Raw genomic sequence first — 17853 nt, forward strand, 5'->3', positions numbered from 1 at the left:
GAGGGTTCTCCAAAAGAAATTGTAAGCGATAATGCATCTAATTTTTGCTCTTCTGTTGTGCAAGAATTTTTGAAGTTACATGATATCAAGCACCTTAGGGTGGCACTCTACTCTCCTTGATCTAATGGTTTAATTGAGAGGATGAATATGTTCATCAAGGAGGGCATACAAACCGCTATTTAATGTAATGTAGATGTAGAATATTTTCTTTAAAAACAGGTGTGGTGGTATTTGGTTACTCCACATTCCACAACAGGCATTTCACCTTTGAGATTACTCAAGAAAAGGAATCCTAATGGTGATGTATATCCATCGTGGATCAAAGGTCTTGATAAAAACAGTAAGTCGTGTCTAGCTTGTCATGACAAAGATATTGTAAAGAAAACTGTTTTCAATCAACAAAAGATTCAACAGAAACACTTTGATTCTAAATTCAATCCTGTTTTACATACTTTTAGGGTTGGTGATTGGGTCATGATCAAGACTCCTAACAGGGTCAAGAAAGGAATGTCTAAGTTTTCCCTTCCTACTCAGGTTCTTAACGTTTCTAAGGGTTCCCTTTTCCTGGATAAAAAGGGATGGTGGAACAAGTGAGTAATAGTCAAACTTACTCGAGAACAAGGCAACAGAGTTTTTAGAACTAAACACTTTACTGACAGTTCTTCTTGTTCTTATTTTCCTTTGGGATCCCCTTCAGATAATCTTTTACAACCTTGTGCACAAGTCATAGAAACTTCAACTGATAATTCTTTTCATTGTAATGCCCCTAATATTAACTCCCAATTAATTTCCAGTCCTTCCACTTTCTTTGTTCCAACTTCAAGCAGAGCTCATAGAAATTGCTCCTTTCCTTCATGACTTAAAGATTTCTATTTATCTTAGTTTTCTTTTGTTTTTATTTGTTTTTCTCCGCTTTTCAACTGTTTGTAAAAAAGGGAGATGATGTAATGTATTCCTCAATATTTAATAGGTATATGGTTGTACCTTCATGGTTGTACCTATTCCATTTCTATTACTGTGATTTGCAATGTATGCTCCACGGCGCACACCTCATAAGAATGTATTCCTTTAAAGGTGCATCGCTTGTGGTCTCTGTTTGTCAAAGGACTCCAACTGCTGAATCAGGCATTCAGCAGTTGGACATCCTGCAGAACAGTTGTGCTCCAGTGATACTGCCGTTATCTTGAGAAGAATAAACCCATTTATTTTACAAAGCTTCCTGCTTCATCTACTTCAATTACTTGATCTTATGAAGAAAGGTTCATCACAGCGAGACTGTGAATGAGGCTGCGTTGCCTCAGTGTCCCCTTGTTGGCCATCCCGCTGCGGCATATGGAAGCGGACACACCGCACAGCAATGGAGCACACGGGCATATGGCGCAGTGTGCCTTCAAGAAACCAGGGCAGGTCTGGAAGGTCAGATCACTCACATATCTTTGGTATCAGGCTAGGTAGCAGCCAGAAGGATAAAATACTCCCTTCTTTAACCACACAGCACTATGTGAATGAGTAAAACTGACCATTTTGCGATGGCCATTGGAACTGTCTTCAGGAACAAAGCTTCCTTCCTTCCTACTTCCATTCTTTCTTTTTAACCTTTCCCATGTTTCTTCTATCCTTCTGTCCTTCCTTCTAGCTTTCTTTCAATCCTTCTTCCTTTCTTTGCACCATTCTTTTCTTTGTTCTTTTGCACTCTGTCATTTGCCTATTACATTTCTTTCCTTGCCCTTTTCATCCTTTCTCTTTATCTCACCATCCTTGGTTCCACTGCTGCTCCAGGCACCACATCTGTGCCGTGGTATCTTCATTCTTGCAGTGAAACTTATTAGATGCTGCTTCAGCCCTGTGAGCTGCGAGTCTCAGACCTATGAGCCTCATTAAGGATTATTTTAATGTGTCCTGCTGTACCCCACTGATGAGGGTATAATGGGGCCTCAATGCACCCTTGGGATCAGGCTCGAATGGTAAAGGCAAAGCATGGACCATGCCAACGAAAAGCATAGCATCGTTTGTTTGCTCCTCTGATCATTAGGGAGCCTGGTCTCATGGACACATGTTCCTTTCTAGAGGTGTGAGCAATTGGATTTTAACGTTCCCTACCACGGGAGAACATTGGGGCTCATGGCAGAGACTTCTTGAGCTTGCTGTGGATATCTAGGAAGCGAACAGGGTCCAGTCAGCTAGATTATGGTGGGTCGCTGTATGAGGACTTTTGGCAGGGGTAGCACCCTCATCCCTATGCTCCTCCCTCAATAACAACTTATACTTGACCTTCGGAGAATACTTTAGGTAAACATCAAATCAGACACTCTTGCCATGCAGGGAAGAGAAAGACTCGAGGGGATATCGGCTCCCAGTGTTGACGTATGCAGCGGCGTAAAAGGTACTTTTATTTGTGAATGGAAGACAAGAGAGCATAGTCTCTGGATATCTCCATGTAGCCCGCTGCCCTCTTCTTGATGTTAAACACCACTGGGGGAGAGGGAGAATCAAGAGGCACTTAGACCTTTGAGGCTTAACCTAAATAGAGCTATTTTTGATCCTTCTAAGAAAGGTGGGTAACTCAATTAAGAACTGTTGAGGGGCTTAGATATGACACTGGGGGGAAGTCTATGATGGGTAAAGATCAAGGTGTGTGTTAGAAGATGTGGAAAGGGGAACAAGGCTAAACAATGTCACCAGCTGATAAAAAAGCTAATAGAAAAACACAGTGGCCCACTTCATAGCAGACCCAAGAGATCATTCACTGCCTCAGTTGCTTACCAGTAATTGCATTACTCTGAGTCCTACTGCCTCGTTTCAATGCCTTACGGTAGGAAGCAACCCTTCCACTACAGACACCAATCACCACTCATCAGTGTGAATACGAGGCCCCTACTCACCATGCATCGTTTTGATTCCAAGACCAAAAGACGCACCCACAACCAGTTGATCTGTAATGGAACGGGTGGGAGGGAGGAAGGCAAGGAAGTAGGACCCAGATGAATGCATTTACTGGTAAGTAATTCAGACATTACCCCTTGGTCCCTTGCTTGCTTAAATTACTTATTTTAGGAGATGCATATACTCAAATCCAGGACAGTACCTTGGAGCCAAGAAATCTCTCTAACTCTAACTCCTGTACTACCCTGTAGTGAATGACAAAAGTACAAAGTGTAGGACACATGGCTGCTCTTCAAATCTCTGCAACTGAGGCCCCCCGAACTTCTGCAAGAGATGATATCATGCCCCTCGTGTCTCTACCTTGAACCTCAAAAGGTGCCTGATTACCCATTGACCTTTAAGCGAAGGACACTAAGGGTCTTACCCATCCACTAAGGGCGGATACCAGGGGGGTTTCCCCTTTTTTACTGGTTCCAAATTGATAAACTGATAATCATTACCCCCAAAAGAGGAAGCTCTCTTCATATATATCAGAAAAACACTTCTTACATTCAAACTGTGTAGCCTAATCTCCTCCTCTGATTTAGGAAACGGAAAGAATTTAGGCAATATTATCATCTGATTTTGCCAAAAAAAAGGTCCTGGCCGAAGAACAACCTTATCCTGTAAAAAGTAATCTACAGATTTTTCATGTACAGTCTGTAGGAGAGCAATCTTCTGTATTTAGAGTAGTAGAGCAAATCAAAATGTCCAAAACTGAGTCCACCATTAGATTGTGCACAAGCATGCCATCTGTTACAGAGGGTACAGCTTCTGCAAAAATGTTGGTATGTTCATACAATCAACCCCTTTCCATTCACCAGAGATCCGATCTTCTTGTACGGTTGGCATTGCAAATAATATAGGCTTGTCAAACGGGGAAACAATCTCTCCTCAGCCTCTGGGATGGCAAATGGGGAAATCCTGGATTTTCCGTGTTGTAGTCCAACACCACAGGCACATCCTCTGTGCAATATACTTTCTGATGAAGAGGTACTGGGTAATTATGAATGCGATGAATTATGAGATGCTATATCACCGGATTCCAATCCTTTTGATTTCTTGGCTTTGCATTCTCCTTTGTAGCCAAAGCCTTGGAGACAAATGACTCATCATTTTTTGTACCTCTGATGCCACCATTAATGCAGGAACACTTGAGGATAACTCCAGTCCCTGACTGCATTCACCAATAAAGAAGGATATATATCGTAAAATGCTTGCTACTAGCAAACACCAGGGGAGGAACAAGAACCTCCTATTGCCCAGAGAAAGTTCCTCGCTCATGCCACCAATCCAAAAACCATGGTTTAAGCATGATCAAATAATGAAAAAACTGCTCCAAAGAGCACTTTTCCTTTATGGCAGTCCATCAGCTTTGGGAGACCCCCATTGCTCCTGCATTGCAGTGCTCTGTGCCTACGCCTCCTGAGGTGTAAGCTCAGGGCGGCCGAACATGTCCCTTTGGCCAGCCATCTTTCAACGGCCAGCCACCCACTTGCACTTTAACTCTCTCTAACAAACCCAGCTGTCTTAAGACAGCTGGGTTTGAAAAGCAAAAGCCTCCAGTGCTCTTATGAGTTCTGATAGAGGCCGCTCCCACCATTCCTGGCGCTGCTCTAATGCTGTGAGAGCAGCTCCAGGATAGGTTAAGAGAGTTATCTGGGGCCCTGGAGGACGATGCAGCAGCAACCATGGTAAGTCAATTTTTATTTTATTTACTTAATTGTTTTCATTTTCTAAAGAACCATTTGCTCGCCTCTCCACCCGTCAAAGTTGACAGCCGCCACCGGGAAGGACAATGCATCATCTGCACTAAGGGCCTTATTTATGAAGGACTTGCGCCGCCGGTGCGTCACTTTTTCCCATGTTAAAAGTGACGCACCGGCGGCGCACGTCCTTCATAAATTAGGCCCTAACTGTCCATCTGAGGGCAGGAAAATATAATCATTGACCCCCACGTGCTTGGAGAAAACTCCCAAGGTGTTAAGAGTCGTTGTATTTTTTATTTTTCATATACAAAGTTATAGTTTGGGTAAGGTTTAGTGGATGGCCGCTGTCCATCCAAGTTTTTGTACATTGAAAGGAACTGCTGTTAATGGTGGTTCCTTTCAATGTACATAGATTCTGGGCCGACCGTCATCTCTAAAGTGACAGATGGTAGTCTGTCAGGATTGCAGAAGTAATATCATCCGTAACCCTGACAGACTGTGCTCCATCTGACAAACACTATATCAGTCCCGAAATTTGTTTCCATAAGGAATCCACAAAGTGATGGTGTGTAAGGATTCCCACATGTACAAAATATTCGCCCAGTGGAAAAAAATGTAAAGAAAACCCATCTTAAGTACAACAGCACTTTTGCTTCATATTTGCAGAAATATTCACTCCAAACTATGGGACCTACCAAGTCTAGCAAGGAAAATCAAAAACTTGTTCATCATCTTCAACACAACCCGTTCCTTGGAATGGCAAGTTAATGAGGTGGCCAAGAAAACAAACATTCTTCTATCAGCACTGAGAACAGTCCTCCCTCTAACAGAAACTAAATAACGTACAGAGTTAACAACAGCTCTGTGATCGAAAAAAACACAAACTAACCACCCTGTGACACCGCACCTAGACTTTACAGGCTTCCATGTCTCCCTCCTGCTAAAAGAGTAGGCAGGCTTAGGACAAGCAGAGCTCTGTGGACTCTGGTGAAGCTTCCAGGAACCCATGGTAGGGAAGCTTGCACGTGTTGAAAAAGCTCCTGCCATCCACGGCTCTGGGGCAAGATGGCAGCCTTGTAGTCGGCCGATTGCTGTGCTGGTGGTTAGAGGCAGCAAGACCTAGTATGGACCCTTGTTGATGCGGCCCCTGAGGGGAGGATCACCACCATCGCTGTAGCCTCTCAGTGCCCCCTTCCCCCCACTACGATTACCTCAGATGCAACATTGCCGCGGAGCACTGGGGGCTTATCGTCCTCATCGGGCAGGTGTTACTCCACGTCGGCTGAAGCGCCTCATCAAGGAGCACCTGCTGTGGCTACTCACCAGATTGACCAGAAGAAATTGCGGGATGGCGCCGAAAGTGGCGTCGGCGGCAGCGGCTTTGAAGGCAGCGGTGGCGGCTGCCTGCAAGGCTCGCACAGAAAGCGTGCTGTAGCCGGCAGCTGTGAGCGGGTCTCCTCCGCTGCAATCGGGCCAGCTTCTGTCCCCGGAACCGCCGGTACTTAGGAGAGGAAGGGGTGGAGTGTCTGCAAAAAATCGAACGGTGGAACCTTGAGTTGTCGAACTGCTGCAGCCAAAGGAGGCGGCTCCTGTGGTGACGGCCGGTACTGGGATTGATGCTGCGAAGGCTAGAACCGGGATACAGGAGGAGGAGGTGAGCCAGGTAGTCAGGCATGTAGTCTCCCAAACTGCTGCTGGTGGTGAAGCGGTCGAGTGTAACACTGGGGCAAAGGACGGTGTGATGGGTGGTGGAATGCTTCCCCCGGGAGCACCTTTGCTGGAAAGCCGACAGATACCGCTGTTCTGCCCCCTGTTGAGCCCCCTAATGAGCAAATGAAGATTGTACTGGCAATAGAAAGCTCAGATAAAAGCTCCGAAATAGTCAATAAAGACTGGAGCGCTGGTAGCACCACGAGCAATGGGCTGGATGTTCAGAGTATTGGCCAGGAGAACCAGAGTCAGCCCCTGCCTGGGTCAATGGCGAGCCTTGCAGCTGACCTGGCAGGGGAGAAGGGTAGAAGCGAGGTGGAAAAATAACCAATTGATTGTTTTTTTCAGTGTCTGAAGGTGCAGAGTGGTCAGATGACATTCTGAGCACTTCACAAGGGGTTAGCAGCTTAGAGCCAGATCTGGAAGACAGCGACCCGGAGCTTTCCTAACAGCCGTAACATCGACGCAGCAGAACGGTACCCACAGTCAAGGGGGTCATAATAGGGGCAGAAAAGAACTGGCCTGGGATCACTCAGCAGTCACACCGCTTACAGGTTCTGTAAGGAAGACACCCATGGTAGATGACGGTACCCCCCCACATTGGATGTAATACATCAAGCCATCCTGGCACATAGAGAAGAAACGCTACAAGATAGTCGGAAAGCACAGGCGGGGATGAGGAAAATGCAGGGGGTTGTCAGGAAGCTCTCCAAGGCATTTTCTTACATGGGTGAAAGAGTCACTAATATAGACGAAATAATAGTGGCAACGGAAGCTGAGGCATCTAGCACTGTAGCCATAACGGAGGCACAGGGCTCTCAAATTAAAGATTTGCAATGGAAACTCAAAGAATTCGAGAACAGACAGAGGTGTAACAATCTTCGTGTGTTGGGGGTACAGGAGGCCCTAGAAGGATCAGATGCTAGGAGGTATATAATCGATCTTTTTAAAGTGGCCTTCCCAGAGCTCTCGGAATGAAATTGGTCAGCAAAGATCCAAAGAGCACACCGTATCCCACTAAAACTTCGAGCACCAGTAAAAGATGGGGACAGGCCCCGGGCTATATTAGTTTTCTTTGGAAACTTCCTCCTGCGACAGGCCATCTATGATAAAGCAAGACCGGATGCTAAAAAATCATGTGGTGGGGTCTCTTTATTCGTCCGGCCGGACTTCTGCCGTGTTACAGTCGAGAGGCGCTGAAGCCTGAGGCAACTTATAAAACCTTTCCAAGTCAGAAAAATTCAAGTTTATCTGGTCAATCCAGCTCAATTGAAAGTAATCAATCAGGGCAGTACATTCTATTTTTCATCAGAGATAAAAGCCAAAGAATACTTGGACTCCCTGGACAAATAAAAAAATGCTCTATTAGTTTTTCTGTCCTGCGGATGAGGGGGGGAGGTTGGGAAGGTAGGGAATAGGCTCTGCAATAAGGAATGTTTGGTGGGGTTTTCTTTTCAGGTGCAGGTGCTACATTTGTGTTTTTTTTCTGGCAGATATACGGGTCTGATTAAGTGTAGCTATTATTTTTTTGGGGGTGTCTCTACCCACTAACACAGCATACATCACATGCACAGACCTTGGTCTGAGCGTCCCTTCGGGGAGGAGGGGCGAATCGAGCGAGGGAGGGCGAGGTGTCAAGGGGAGGAGGGTGGGTGAGCAGGAAGGGTGGTGGGGTGCACTTATATGGGGAGAAAAAAAGAGTTTACCTGGTGCTATGTTTCTATGTGCTATGTTTCTTATTTTTTGATCATTGTGCTATATGTATTCGTACTATATTGTGGCGGGGTGAGACAGTGGTTAGGCAGCTTTGTATTAAGAAGTAATGGGGATGCTTAAGATATGTTCAATCAACGTAGGGGGTCTGAATGATTGGTCCAAGAGACAAGGATTGGGGCATTTGGTAAGATCAAATCAGATAGATGTGATTTGTCTGCAGGAGACCCACCTTCCATGGGCAAAGAAATATCTATTAAATATTAAAGGCTTTGACTTGCTGGCATGCTCCACTCAGACATCAACTGTAAGAGGGGTGGCAATTTTGGGTAAATCAAGTCTGGGCGGTATTGGCCGTTGCCTGGCAGATTCCTAGGGGAGGTGGGTAATTGTGGAACTTAAGGTCGGGGGTCACACCGTGTACCATCTATGATTCCAAACAGGATGAGCCAGAGCTGTTTGACAATTTAGAATTAGAATTAGTGAATTGGCCAGCCCCCCTCATTTGCTGTGGGGATTGTAATATCTTTACAGATCTTACTGATATTGATGGGACTAATAACTATGGGGGAAGTAAACCAAGGGTATATAGAGCTTTGTGCTCTCTTATCGGATCTTACAGCTTGCTAGATGTTTGGGGATATAAAGAGCAGCATAACCCAGGGTTCACTTATTTTTCATACCTGAATCAAAAATATACTAAATTGGATTATTTTCTTATCTCTTCTTCAGAGGCGTCAAGGGTGGGTATTAAAAAAACTTCCAAAATTGATTTCTGATCATAATCCGTTAGTTTTATTATATGATTTGGATAAAACTCCCAAGGCTAGCTCTAGTTGGACATTTGAGAGGAGGTTGTTGGAGAACCCTAGGTTTGTGGATTATTTGAAGAAATGGGTTGTTGAGGGGAAACCTCACCCGGCCCGGACACGGAAAGGATTGACAGATTGATAGCTCTTTCTCGATTCTGTGGGTGGTGGTGCATGGCCGTTCTTAGTTGGTGGAGCGATTTGTCTGGTTAATTCCGATAACGAACGAGACTCCTCCATGCTAACTAGTTACGCGACCCCCAGCGACAGATAATTAATAGTGTTTTCTTTACCCTCCTGTTTCTCTTTTTGTTTAGGGTACATAGTTGTATATTGTGTATATATTGTAATTACCTGTTTTTGATTACTGTATATAGTCTGGTCACCTCCCCCCCTTTTTTGTGATTCAATATTTTGTCCTTTGTAAAAATCATATCATTCATTGTTGAAAAAAAAAAAAAGAGTGTAGAAAACAGGTTAATAAAGTGTTTCCTGTTTTGAAGTAGCGTTTGCTTAATTTATCCCTTAGTACCTTTTTGTTCTACTTCCTCATCCATGTGATGTTCCTTGCCCAGGTATGGGAGGGTAATGTGGGCAGAACCCCTGTTCATTACGTTGTAAATTGTTTTGATGCAAACAGGTTTAGTGCCTCCCGTAACTGTGTCTGGGACTCCTTTAAGGCGGCATTAAGGGGGGAGAGGATCAGCTTCTCTGCTAGGCAGAGGAAAAATGCTCGGGAAGAACACGAGAAATTGATGGGGCAGCTAATGGAGGCGGACGAGCAGCATGTGAGGGATATTATAGGGGGGAATGAGACAGATGAAAGCCACCCAAAAATTCTGTCTATTAAGGCTGAACTGAATAAATGTATAGCACAGAAAAATGCCGATGATTATCAGTCGCATAGGGGTGAGATGTATGAAACGGAGGAGCAGGCTGGGAAGCTCTTGGCGCTAAAAATTAGGCAGGGATTTAGTAGGAATATAATATCTAAAATCTATGAAGGGGATCAGGAGTTTCTAGAGCCAGCTGATATCCGCAAGGTGTTTAAGAAGTTCTACCAACAACTTTATAGGGAGACGGATAGGGTATGGTCAGCTAGTGGGGGACTTGATTATATCGGCCATAAGCTGTCGGAGCAGGATAAAATAACACTCGATAGTGATTTGACTCTGAGTGAAGTGGAAGAAGCCTTGCAGGAATTGGCCGCTGGGAAGGTCACAGGACCTGATAATATACCTATTGAGGTATATAAATGCTTGCAAGATGTGTTAGCTCCCTTTTTGCTGGACTTATTTAGTGGTGTTCTGGAAAGGTCCCAGAGTCTTGGAAAAGAACAAATATTGTTGTCTTTCACAAAAAGGGTAAGACCAAGGAAGATCCAGGCTCATACCGTCCAATATCCCTCATAAATACGGACACCAAAATCAATGCAAAGGTCTTGGCCAAGAGGCTGGGAGGGATCATCGGCGGTCTAGTCTCCCCTTGGCAGCACGGGTTTATACCAGGTCGGATACAACGGACCACATCCGGCGGGCTATTTTGCTATTTTATGTACAGGCTGTTATGGGGGGGCGGATCGCCATGATCCTTCTGGATGCGGAAAAGGCCTTCGATCGTGTCACGTGGAAGTATATATGGGGGATATTGGAACTGAGGGGCTTTGGCCCTAATATAATGAGGGCTATAAAAGCTATGTACGTCGATCCAATAGCAAGAATTCAGTTAATGGGTGGTAGCTCAGAGGAAATTGTTATCTCTCGAGGGACCCGACAGGGGTGTCCCTGCTCACCGATTTTATTTGCCCTGTACATTGACCCTTTGGTCAGAAGGATTTTAGACTGTCAGAGTATTAGGCCAGTGGTATGCAACGGTTTTGAGACAAAATTGATGGCATATGCAGATGATTTGGCCATAATTACATCCGAGCCTGAGCCGGCCATGGCTGCCCTCATAGGGATTACTACGGAATTTGGTCAATATTCGGGGTATCACGTTAACGAATCCAAGACTCAGATAATCTGCTCAAATAATATTCTTAAGCGGGATGAAAGATATTTGAATTCAGCCGTGTATCTGGGGGTGAGGATTAGCTCTACTATTGATACAATCGTTAAAGAAAATTTCTCGCCTTTACTTAAGTCAGTTACGGCAGAGCTAAAAAGAATAGATTGTTTACACTTGTCTACAATAGGCAGAGTCAATGTTCTTAAGATGACCATGTTCCCCAAAATTTTGTAACTCTTTCGTACCATCCCGCTGGTGGTGGGAGAAGATGTGCTGAAATCTATCGAGGCAGTCTTTGCGAAATTCATCTGGCAATATGGGAAAATTAAACGGTCTCTGAAATATCTCTCACTGCTGGTGGATAAGGGGGGCTAGCGGCTCCTAACATAAGATTTTATCATATGGCCTGTCTCTTTAGGCAGATGGCTATATTGCTAGACTGTGCATCAAATGTGGCTGAGTCCTTCGCAGGGAATAGATATCCCCCTTCTATTTAGGTCTCGCCTGTCGATGCGCATGCGCATCGAGCAAGCGAGACTATAGGGGCTCATCCAGACTTTATCTAACTTTCAAGGAATCGTGGCGATTCCTTGCAGTGCCCGTGACTTTTAAGCTCAATGCGCATGTGCATTGAGCTTAAAAGCGCGTGCACAGCCGCCCGCATTCCTCCGACACCTTTGAAGTGAAACTTAGCTTCACTTCAAAGGCCCGGCTTGTTCACACCCACATGCCGCTCTGCCCCGCTCCGCCCCCTCCCCTGAGTCATCCTGCCTGCCCCTTCCCGCCGTGTCGCATTTCTCCTCCCCCCTCCCCTCTCCCCTCTCCCCTCTCTTCCCTCCGTCTTGTTTTCTTTGATGCTGGTATTGCTGGCAGCGGCATTGCGCTTGGAGGGACAGCAACAACATAAAACTGACCATGAAGTTAATCACAGGACCCTGCAGCCGAAGGCTTCGTGCACTGAGCCCTCCCGGCATACACATAATTTTATCGCTCTCTTTCTCTCGCGCTCTCCCTACATCTATAGCTCCCCCTCCCTCTCTCCTGTCTTCCTCTGTCTCACTCTAACTGTGTTCCTCCCTCTGTCTCACTCCCCCTCTCTTTTTCCTCCTCTCTCCCTCCCTCTCCGTCTCGCAGCTTAGATTCACGTTTCTGCCTGTTTCACTCTCTCTTCCAACTCTCACCCCCCTCTCCATTTACTTACACAAATCTCGCAGATACCCCAAGCAGCGGTGCACGCAGTACCAATCCTTCGGTTATGCCACATCTCGCAGCTTAGATTCTTTCGCTCTTTCTTTTAACTCTCCACGTTTCTGCCTGTTTCACTCTCTCTTTTAACTCTCACCCCCCTCTCCATTTACTTACACAAATCTCGCAGATACCCCAAGCAGCGGTGCACGCAGTACCAATCCTTCTGTTATGCCACATCTCGCAGCTTAGATTCATTCGCTCTTTCTTTTAACTCTCCACGTTTCTTCCTGTTTCACTCTCTCTTTTAACTCTCACCCCCCTCTCCATTTACTTACACATATCTCGCAGATACCCCAAGCAGCGGTGCACGCAGTACCAATCCTTCTGTTATGCCACATCTCGCAGCTTAGATTCATTCCCTCTTTCTTTTAACTCCCCACGTTTCTGCCTGTTTCACTCTCTCTTCCAACTCTCACCCCCCTCTCCATTTACTTACACAAATCTCGCAGATACCCCAAGCAGCGGTGCACGCAGTACCAATCCTTCTGTTATGCCACATCTCGCAGCTTAGATTCATTTGCTTTTTTTTTTAACTCTCCACGTTTCTGCCTGTTTCACTCTCTCTTTTAACTCTCACCCCCCTCTCCATTTACGTTTCTGCCTGTTTCACTCAGCCACGCAACGCCACTCAGGCACGCAACGCCACTCACGCACGCAACGCCACTCAGCCACGCAACGCCACTCAGCCACGCAACGCCACTCACCCACGCAACGCCACTCAGCCACGCAACGCCACTCAGCCACGCAACGCCACTCACCCACGCAACGCCACTCACCCACGCAACGCCACTCATGCACGCCACTCACACACGCAACGCCACGCACACATGCAACGCCACTCAGCCACTCACTGCCACTCTGCCACGCAACGCCACTCAGCCACGCAACGCCACTCAGCCACGCAACGCCACTCAGCCACGCAACGCCACTCACCCACGCAACGCCACTCAGCCACGCAACGCCACTCACCCACGCAACGCCACTCACCCACGCAACGCCACTCACCCACGCAACGCCACTCACCCACGCAACGCCACTCACCCACGCAACGCCACTCAGCCACGCAACGCCACTCAGCCACGCAACGCCACTCACCCACGCAACGCCACTCACCCACGCAACGCCACTCACCCACGCAACGCCACTCACCCACGCAACGCCACTCACCCACGCAACGCCACTCACCCACGCAACGCCACTCACCCACGCAACGCCACTCTGGCACGCAACGCCACTCTGGCACGCAACGCCACTCTGGCACGCAACGCCACTCTGGCACGCAACGCCACTCTGGCACGCAACGCCACTCAGCCACGCAACGCCACTCAGCCACGCAACGCCACTCAGCCACGCAACGCCACTCACCCACGCAACGCCACTCACCCACGCAACGCCACTCACCCACGCAACGCCACTCACCCACGCAACGCCACTCACCCACGCAACGCCACTCTGGCACGCAACGCCACTCTGGCACGCAACGCCACTCTGGCACGCAACGCCACTCACCCATGCAACGCCACTCACCCACGCAACGCCACTCTCCCACGCAACACCACTCCCCCACGCAACGCCACTCACCCACGCAACGCCACTCAGCCACGCAACGCCACTCAGCCACGCAACGCCACTCAGCCATGCAACGCCACTCAGCCACGCAACGCCACTCACCCACGCAACGCCACTCACCCACGCAACGCCACTCACCCACGCAACGCCACTCTGGCACGCAACGCCACTCTGGCACGCAACGCCACTCTGGCACGCAACGCCACTCTGGCACGCAACGCCACTCAGCCACGCAACGCCACTCAGCCACGCAACGCCACTCAGCCACGCAACGCCACTCACCCACGCAACGCCACTCACCCACGCAACGCCACTCACCCACGCAACGCCACTCACCCACGCAACGCCACTCACCCACGCAACGCCACTCACCCACGCAACGCCACTCTGGCACGCAACGCCACTCTGGCACGCAACGCCACTCTGGCACGCAACGCCACTCTGGCACGCAACGCCACTCACCCACGCAACGCCACTCCCCCACGCAACGCCACTCCCCCACGCAACGCCACTCACCCACGCAACGCCACACAGCCACGCAACGCCACTCAGCCACGCAACGCCACTCAGCCATGCAACGCCACTCAGCCACGCAACGCCACTCACCCACGCAACGCCACTCACCCACGCAACGCCACTCACCCACGCAACGCCACTCTGGCACGCAACGCCACTCTGGCACGCAACGCCACTCTGGCACGCAACGCCACTCACCCACGCAACGCCACTCACCCACGCAACGCCACTCACCCACGCAACGCCACTCACCCACGCAACGCCACTCAGCCACGCAACGCCACTCAGCCACGCAACGCCACTCACCCACGCAACGCCACTCACACACGCAACGCCACTCACACGCAACGCCACTCACCCACGCAACGCCACTCAGCCACGCAACGCCACTCAGCCACGCAACGCCACTCAGCCACGCAACGCCACTCACCCACGCAACGCCACTCACCCACGCAACGCCACTCACCCACGCAACGCCACTCATCCACGCAACGCCACTCACCCACGCAACGCCACTCACCCACGCAACGCCACTCACCCACGCAACGCCACTCAGCCACGCAATGCCACTCAGCCACGCAACGCCACTCAGCCACGCAACGCCACTCACCCACGCAACGCCACTCACCCACGCAACGCCACTCACCCACGCAACGCCACTCACCCACGCAACGCCACTCAGCCACGCAACGCCACTCACACACGCCACTCACACACGCAACGCCACGCACACATGCAACGCCACTCAGCCACGCACTGCCACTCTGCCACGCAACGCCACTCAGCCACGCAACGCCACTCAGCCACGCAACGCCACTCACACACGCAACGCCACTCACACGCAACGCCACTCACCCACGCAACGCCACTCACCCACGCAACGCCACTCACCCACGCAACGCCACTCACCCACGCAACGCCACTCACCCAAGGAACGCCACTCAGCCACGCAACGCCGTTAGTATGTATAGCATTGCACCTAAAAAACAGTTAATATTACAACCCACAAACGCCAGCACCTCTCCCCTCTGTTCCCGTACACATCCAGGCTCGCAATTCAACTCCCCCTCCCCAGACGCCAGCACCTCCCCTCTCTGTCCCTGCACACAGCCAGGCTCTCAGAACACAAAAAGACTTGAAATTGAAATCGTCTACAAAATGAAATAATGACAGACGCATTACAAGCTACATGGCCTTGTACATTCCCTAATCAGCAGACCTACTATTCCCACCCCTCCCTCTACAGCCTGCTACGCCAAAAATAGCGCTTGTATCTATAGCATTGCACCTAAAAAAAATGTAATATTTTGACATGTTTATAAACGGAATGAAACACACAGAGTCAGTTCAATTCAACGGGCCTACTATTTCCCTCCTCCGACACAGAGTGACATCACAGAGCCTCTAGCACATCCACGTGACTAAACAGTCCTCGCAACCCGCCATAACCCCCAACAATACGACGGACCTGCTGGGACCATTCTTTAATACCATTTACATGAACACAAAGCCAGGCCACAGACTCCAAGGCTTTCGTTACCAAAACTCCAGGATGCTAGACTACTTTAAGCGCCGTGTTCAAGATTGTAATCACTTGTGAAGTTCCTTTGGGGATGTGCTAATTTAGAACAGCAGGATGCGAGCCGGGTGTTACCTCGAGAACAACAACAAACCCCCCCAAAAACAAAGTCACTGGAAGAAAATACTAACACTAGAAACGTGATGCTTTTTCGCTAAACTTAAACAATCCCACTGAACGAAAATACTAACACTAGAAACGTGATGTTTTTTTAACAAAAATTATTTACTTCACATAACCATGTCTAGTATTTCACAACTTCCCTCTACAGCGTGGTATTTAAAATCGGCCTATTCTACGTCGACGCTTGTACAGACTAAAGATTTCTTATGTTGCCTTCAGTGGAACATTTCCGATGTTGCCTTCTTTTGGATAACTACCATATTTCTTATACACACACATTAAGGGGCGCATCCGCAGCAGCCTCACCCTCACTCACCCTCACTCACCCTCAACCCCTCATGCTATTTTGAAGGGTAACTTGGAGCAGACAGTTCAAGTCGAATTACGGTAAGGCCACTCAGCCACGCAACGCCACTCAGCCACGCAACGCCACTCAACGCCACTCACCCACGCAACGCCACTCACCCGCAACGCCACTCACCCACTCACCCACGCAACGCCACTCACCCACGCAACGCCACTCACCCACGCAACGCCACTCACCCACGCAACGCCACTCAGCCACGTAACGCCACTCAGCCACGCAACGCCACTCACACACGCAACGCCACTCACCCATGCAACGCCACTCAGCCACGCAACGCCACTCAGCCACGCAACGCCACTCAGCCACGCAACGCCACTCAGCCACGCAACGCCACTCACACACGCAACGCCACTCACCCGCGCAACGCCACTCAGCCGCGCAACGCCACTCAGCCGCGCAACGCCACTCAGCCGCGCAACGCCACTCAGCCGCGCAACGCCACTCAGCCGCGCAACGCCACTCAGCCGCGCAACGCCACTCAGCCGCGCAACGCCACTCAGCCGCGCAACGCCACTCACACGCGCAATGCCACTCACACGCGGGACGCCACTCAACGCCACTCAGCCACGCAACGCCACTCAGCCACGCAACGCCACTCAGCCACGCAACGCCACTCACCCACGCAACGCCACTCACGCAACGCCACTCAACCACGCAACGCCACTCACCCACGCAACGCCACTCTGCCACGCAACGCCACACACGCCACTCACACACGCAACGCCACACACACGCAACGCCACTCACACATGCAACGCCACTCACACATGCAACGCCACTCACACACGCAACGCCACTCACACACGCAACGCCACTCACACATGCAATGCCACTCACACACGCAACGGCACTCACACACGCAACGCCACTCACACACGCAACGCCACTCACACACGCAACGCCACACACACACCCACTCACCCACGCAATGCCACTCACCCACGCAACGCCACTCACCCACGCAACGCCACTCACCCAAGGAACGCCACTCAGCCACGCAACGCCACTCACACGCAACGCCACTCACACACGCAACGCCACTCACACACGCAAGGCCACTCACACGCAACGCCACACACACACGCAACGCCACACACACACCCACTCACCCACGCAATGCCACTCACCCACGCAACGCCACTCACACACACAACGCCACTCACCCAAGGAACGCCACTCAGCCACGCAACGCCACTCACACGCAACGCCACTCACACACGCAACGCCACTCACACACGCAAGGCCACTCACACGCAACGCCACACACACACGCAACGCCACACACACGCCACTTACGCAGCAATGTTCACGATTTTCATAATAAAACGAAGAACACAACTTTTATGGCAAACATTGCATCCGGCCTCTGACCCGTTCAGCACCACACCTGTCTTTACATTTATTTTTTGCCAAAGAAAATCATCGACCATCTTTCTCATTCACCCAATGTATTTTCACGTTGGCACACACACATTTATGGACGCATCCGCAGCAATTTTCAGTATTTTCATACTAAACATAAACGCCACAACTTTGAGCCAGTATATTACAAGAGTTGTATGTTTAAAAGTGAAACTTTGT

At 49.4% G+C, this 17853-nt stretch overlaps 1 protein-coding gene across 1 annotated transcript in view; it reads right to left on the reverse strand.

The window, feature by feature from the left end:
• The window catches only part of LOC144783810 (unconventional myosin-Ig-like), a 1420229-nt gene that overhangs the window by 68040 nt on the left and 1334336 nt on the right, over nt 1–17853 (reverse strand). The gene's annotated exons all lie outside the window — the stretch shown is intronic.

Source organism: Lissotriton helveticus, chromosome 10 (genome assembly GCF_964261635.1).
Source record: "Lissotriton helveticus chromosome 10, aLisHel1.1, whole genome shotgun sequence".
Lineage (NCBI taxonomy): Eukaryota > Metazoa > Chordata > Amphibia > Caudata > Salamandridae > Lissotriton > Lissotriton helveticus.